This window comes from Silurus meridionalis, chromosome 4, assembly GCF_014805685.1.
Source record: "Silurus meridionalis isolate SWU-2019-XX chromosome 4, ASM1480568v1, whole genome shotgun sequence".
NCBI lineage: Eukaryota > Metazoa > Chordata > Actinopteri > Siluriformes > Siluridae > Silurus > Silurus meridionalis.
The window spans coordinates 20,424,795-20,430,794 of record NC_060887.1 but is presented as its reverse complement, the minus strand read 5'-3'; positions in this window follow the sequence as shown (position 1 = coordinate 20,430,794).

The window sequence follows — 6,000 nt, the reverse complement described above, 5'->3', positions numbered from 1 at the left end:
TCACATGTACAAAAGTATTCACAGCCTATTCACTGCTCAATACTTTGTTGAAGCACCTTTGGCAAGTGTTTTTGAGTTTGATGTTACAAGTTTGGTACACCTTTTTGTCCACAGTTTCTCCCGTTCTTCTTTGTAGAACATCTCAAGCCCAATCAGGTTGGATTGGAAGCGTCGGTGCACAGCCATTTTCAGATCTCTCCAGAGATTTTCAATCGGGTTCAAGTCTGGGCTTTGGCTGGGCCACTCAGGGACATTCACAGAGTTGTCCCGTAGCCACTAATTTGTTAACTTGGCGGTTTGCTTAGTGTCACCCCAGTCTCATCAGACACATCAAGAAAATGCCTCTGTACATTGGTGCATTCATTTTTCCCTCGATCCTGACTAGTCTCTCCTGCTAGTGAAAAATATCCCCACAGCATGATTATGCTACCACCATGCTTCACTGTAGAGATGGTATTGGCCAGGTGATGAGTGGTGCCTGGTTTCCTCCAGACATGATACTTGGCATCAAGGCCAAAGAGTTCAATCTTATTTTCTCGTTCCTGAGAGTCCTCCAGATGCCTTTTGGCAAACTCCGGGTGGGCTGTCATGTGCCTTTTACTGAGGAGGCCTAATTGGTGGGGTGCTGCAGATATAGTTGTTTTTCTGGAAGGTTCTCCTCTCTTCACAGAGAAACACTCTTTTAGAGTAACTATCGGGTTCTTGGTCACCTCCCTGACTAAGGCCCTTTACCCCCCGATTGCTCAGTTTGGCCTAGCGGCTGCTCTAGGAAGAGTCCTGGAGGTACCAAGCTTCTTCAATTTATGGACGATGGAGGCCACTGTGCTTATTGGGACCTTTAATGCTGCAGAAATTTTTCTGTACCCTTCCTCACATCTGCGCCTCTTTACAATCCTGTCACAGAGGTCTACAGACAATTCCTTGGACTTCATATCTTGGTTTGTGCTCAGACATGCACTGTTAACTGTGGGACCATATAGACAGGTGTGTGCCTTTCAAATCATGTCCAATTTACTGAATTTACCACAGGTGGCCTCAAATCAAGTTGTAGAAACATCTCAAGGATGATCAGTGAAAACAGGAGGCACCTGAGCTCAGCTTTGAGTGTCATGGCAAAGGCTGTCAATACTTATGTACATTTGATTTTATATATTTTTGCAAAGATTTCAAACAAATTTCTTTCATGTTGTCATTATGGGGTATTGTTTGTTGAATTTCAAGGAAAATAATGAATTTAATCGATTTTGAACAAGGCTGTAACATAACAAAATGTGGAAAAGTTAAGCGATGTAAAAACGTTCTGGATGCATTGTATATATAAAATACATGCACTAGATAAAACCTGTTGTTTACTTAATATAAGGAATAAGTTTGACATGGTACTTTTACATGCTAATTATCTACAATTGTTTAAATATTTAAGAGCACTGCTGATTAGAGTGGAAAGTCTGTTCTTTGAAGGTGCAATGTTTATGATCCTGGAGAAAGAGTCCAGTGGGGCTGATTCAATACCTGTGTGGAGTTTAATTTCTTAGCGTTATAGTGCCATATGCTGCTCTCATATGTTGGCTTTATTACATATTTTCTAATGTGATGCCTTTTTTCTGTGAATGTACTTACATATAATAACAATATGATGATAACAATATAATAACAACTATAGTCATAGTTTATGGCTATTGTTGTTATATGATGAGTCATAGTAATAATAGTTATAATAACAATACAGGTTGGTTTGCTTAAGGCATTAAACTCTGAATCAGAAGGACACAAGTTTAAATCCCAGCACCAAGAAGCTACCACTGCTGGGCCCTTGAGCAAGGCCCTTACCTGTTCACTGCTCTGGTGAGGGTGTCTGCCAAATGTAGTAAAGGTAAATATGATACTACTACTACTACTACTAATAATAATAATACAAGGACCCTGCATAGTTTCTTTAATAATAATCTTGCTAACAAGACTGTTCAGTAAAAACCGAATGAGTAAGTTTAACATTATAGTTTATTTAAATGTGTCAAGTTTGGGCTTTTATCCATTGTTCTTGGTCTCTTGAGTGATTTGACCAAAACTCCTATTCCAAGTTAAGTCTCTATATCAACAGCTTTGATGTAAATGTGTGAATAATCATTCTGAGCTAGAGGTCAGCATGTACCAGCACGGGCGCAGTGTTGTGGTGGTGCACAGTAACATATGGCAGACAGGGGTCTCCAGTGCTCTGCCTGATAATCCAGGTACAGCAGGGTAGACTCCGTAATAGCAGAGCAGCACTACATCACAGTAAGCCTAGAGCATGGATCAGATCACAGACATTTTGTGTATATTTAATACTTTAAATATCTTGTAATACAATGATCTGAAAAGAAAATGTTTATAATTTAAATGTTTAGTGAGTAAGAAATGGTAAAAACAACTATAATACCGGAACAATCTAGACCTAATATAATTGAAATAAGGCCAAAATTCTTCATCACTCAAATCCAGTTCTTGTACCCCAGCACATATTCTTATATTACCTTTACTACGTTTACTGACGTACAGATTTATCCTCCAAAATGCACTTGACTTTAATAAAGCATTCATCCAGAGTCCCATTAGGGTCTGCGAGCGAACAGTTAATAAGTCACACGAAGATTTAGATTTCTTTATTTAATTGCTTTTCTGTATTATTTTTGTTATGTCTCTGGCAATAATAGTGATTAAACCGCAATAAAGCATTAGAAGCTCCAGGTGTTCAATAACTTTTGACTGGCTGTATACAGTATTTTTCATCATTATACACACTATGAATTATGTGCTATATGAGGCACTTTCCCTTTCCTAACACTACAGGTGTATCTTCATGAACATACACACATGCGTATGTAAAATACGAAACAAAAAAACATTGAGAACAGATGCGCAGCCACTTTGAGAAGATAGGCACAAATTACACAGAGCCCACTTATGTCTTTCAGTAAAATATTACCCTTTTTCTGTTTATTGTTGGCTGTAGCTGTAGCCTGGGGCGATACATTCTTTAATAATGCATTCTTACAATGCCCACGTTGAGAGAGAATACCATTTGGTTACAGGCATCACTGAGTATGGCCTTTACTGCCTACCCATATCCTCTCCATCCCCAGAGTGTGTTTCAGCCCACGTTTATTTGAAGAAATTGTATTTACTGGACATTTGTTTGTGTGTGTGTGTGTGTGTGTGTGTGTGTGTGTGTGTGTGTCTGGGCTACTTTGTGTTTGTTAAGTCTATGAAAGTGTAACATCCTGTGTGTATTTGTGTGTGTGTGTGTGTGTGTGTGTGTGTGTGTGTGTGTGTGTGTGTGTGTGTGGGTATGTGTGTCGAGCTGGAATATTGCCCAGCCTTTTGGCACAGCAGTGTTGCACGAGTAGGTGAACATTCTCTTTTGCAACTACCATGTGCCACGAGGTGAATAAATTGAGTGCATCAAATTTGAATAAACCATCTCTCTCTCTCTCTCTCTCTCTCTCTCTCTCTCTCTCTCTCTCTCTTTCTCTATGTAGAGTGAAAATGCCCACTCCCCTTTTTGCACAAAGAGGGAATAGTTGCAGCAGCAAGCAGCTGCTAATGAAGTAATGCGTTTTAGCTTGCACGATGAGCAACATAAATATACCAGCACTAATGGCAGATCATTATAATCCACTCACATATGTGTTAGAGGTGATGGGGAGCCGGCGCCTGTGCATCTGATCAGCGACACTCATGTGCCGCTTGTGTAGCAGAGCACAGTGTGCATGATATGAAGCAGGTATTCATTTATTTCATCTCATTTGCTTTCTTCCTTTATTTTTGTTTAGCTTTCTGAACCTGGAACAGGACTTTTGTTACACCCTATTGATTGAAAAAGGCCCAGGTCCCTCCAAAAGCAATTGAAAGACTGCAGTCATAACTGAGGTGCCTGTACCATTCCATAAAAAAAAAACATTATAGAAAGACATTCACACTGGACCTTCATCATTGATGATGACCAAATGAATGCAACCCCCCTTTTTGGAAAGCCCATTTCAATTAATTTAGCATGACCAATCAAAGGGATGAGACAGGTCTTTCTTTCTTTCTTTCTTTCTTTCTTTCTTTCTTTCTTTCTTTCTTTCTTTCTTTCTTTCTTTCTTTCTTTCTTTCTTTCTTTCTTTCTTTCTCCACTTTTACACATTGACACACTCTCACCTTAATTGGTACTTTTTGTCCAAAAAAAAAGAAAGAAAAGAAAGACAAAACAGAAAGTCGAGAAGAGAGAAGAGAGAGGGAGGCGAGAATATTTTTCATTATGTGTATGTCTTTGTGGCCAGCTGAGTGATGGCCTTGGAGGAATGAAAACCGAAGCAGTTGGGGATTTGTTAGAGAACCGCACTTCTCCTTGAGAGAGAGAAAGCGCAAAAGCTTCCCTTTCACTCTGTTCTTTCCCTCGTCTCTGCCTCTCTCTCCCCCTTCACACCTGCATTTCTCTTCATTTTGGCACAGCCTGCAGAGAGCTCCCTGCCTTGTCTTTGCTCCGCTTCATTTGAAGTCTTCGGCTTTGCTGTTTGTCACTTGGCATGATTAGCTCTTGATAAAGAATTATGGGCTGTTCCCCTGTAATTGCTGCGTGCGCCTTCCCAATAAGGATTGGTTGCCTGGAACAATGAAGGCCCTGCTGCTCAGTCAATCAACTGGTCAACAGGGGGCAGTAGATGGCTGTCTTTGGCATGAAATTCACCATGTCTGATTTCTTTGTCTGCTTTGTATTATAATCCAATAACCAGTTAGAGCAGTTTTCTCTTCATTTGTCCCAAATATAGATATGATTTGTATGTTTTCGCCATTTGGTTTTAAAAAATGCCTTTACGAACAAATGAGTGCACACTGGGACTACCGGGTTTTTATAACAAGTGAGAGCTGTATTTCTTCATGGGGCAGAACACACCACTTGCTGTTCTTCATCCTTGCTCTGCAGAATCTCTGCCATGTACCTGTTTGATAGCATTTTAATAGAGATTAATCTATATAGTGTCAAAAGGAAAGGTGCTGCACAAGAGGAAAAAGAAGCCTGCTGTGTGTGTGTGTGTGTGTGTGTGTGTGTGTGTGTGTGTGTGTGTGTGTGTGTGTGTGTGTGTGTGTGTGGTGTTAACATTTTCACAATACTATGTTACTTACATGGAAAATAGAGAGGGAGAGAATGAGAGAGAGAGAGAGAGAGAGAGAGAGAGAAAGAGAGAGAAGGAATACTGCTCCCTTTCAAATCATTTTAGGCTTCCGTAATCGGAAATGTCAGCTTCAAAAGTCAGTCCCATTGTGGGAAGTTAAAAGGCTTGTTGGCATTAAGGCAACCTTACATCATTCTGAATGAAATTAAGTGCATTTGCTTGGTGTTTTCCTTTTTCCCTTGCTTTATTTTCATTTCATGGAATGTCTTTCCTTTTTCCTTTTTTTCCCTTTTCACAAAAAAGGATTTCTTTCTACTTTAGTGTTTTAACGCTGTCATTCTGAAAGATGTTCAGCCACTCCATATGTCTGCTGTTGACAAGAGCACGAGTGTTACTTTTCCTAATAAGAAGACAGGATCAGACTGCCTAATGGTTTACATTTCTCTTTTTCATGACCTACTACGCAGTGCCAGTCAGCAAACAGAGCTGGGAGAAGTGTGGAGTGTGTGGAGTGTGTGAGTGCAGTCATTTTCACAATGGCAGTTCATTTATTTATTTATTTATTATTCTATTTTATTGTGTTAACAGTGGAGAAGGTGGTGAGGGGGTATGGGGTCACGCTCCGTTTGGGAAAGTCAGGATTGGGCGCCTGTGGAGCATGTAGCACGTCAGATCTCCCTCAATTAATCCACCATTAGAAGTCTCGGATCCACAAGTCGGTGCGCTTGGGAAGCGTGTGTGGCTCAAATCTAATTATTTTCTCCCTTCCTCTGAGCTAGGAGGGGTGGGAGAGGGGATAGAGAGAAAGAGAGAAATGGGGGGGCAGTATTTAAAAAAAAAATGCTACAAGGCGGTGGACTGA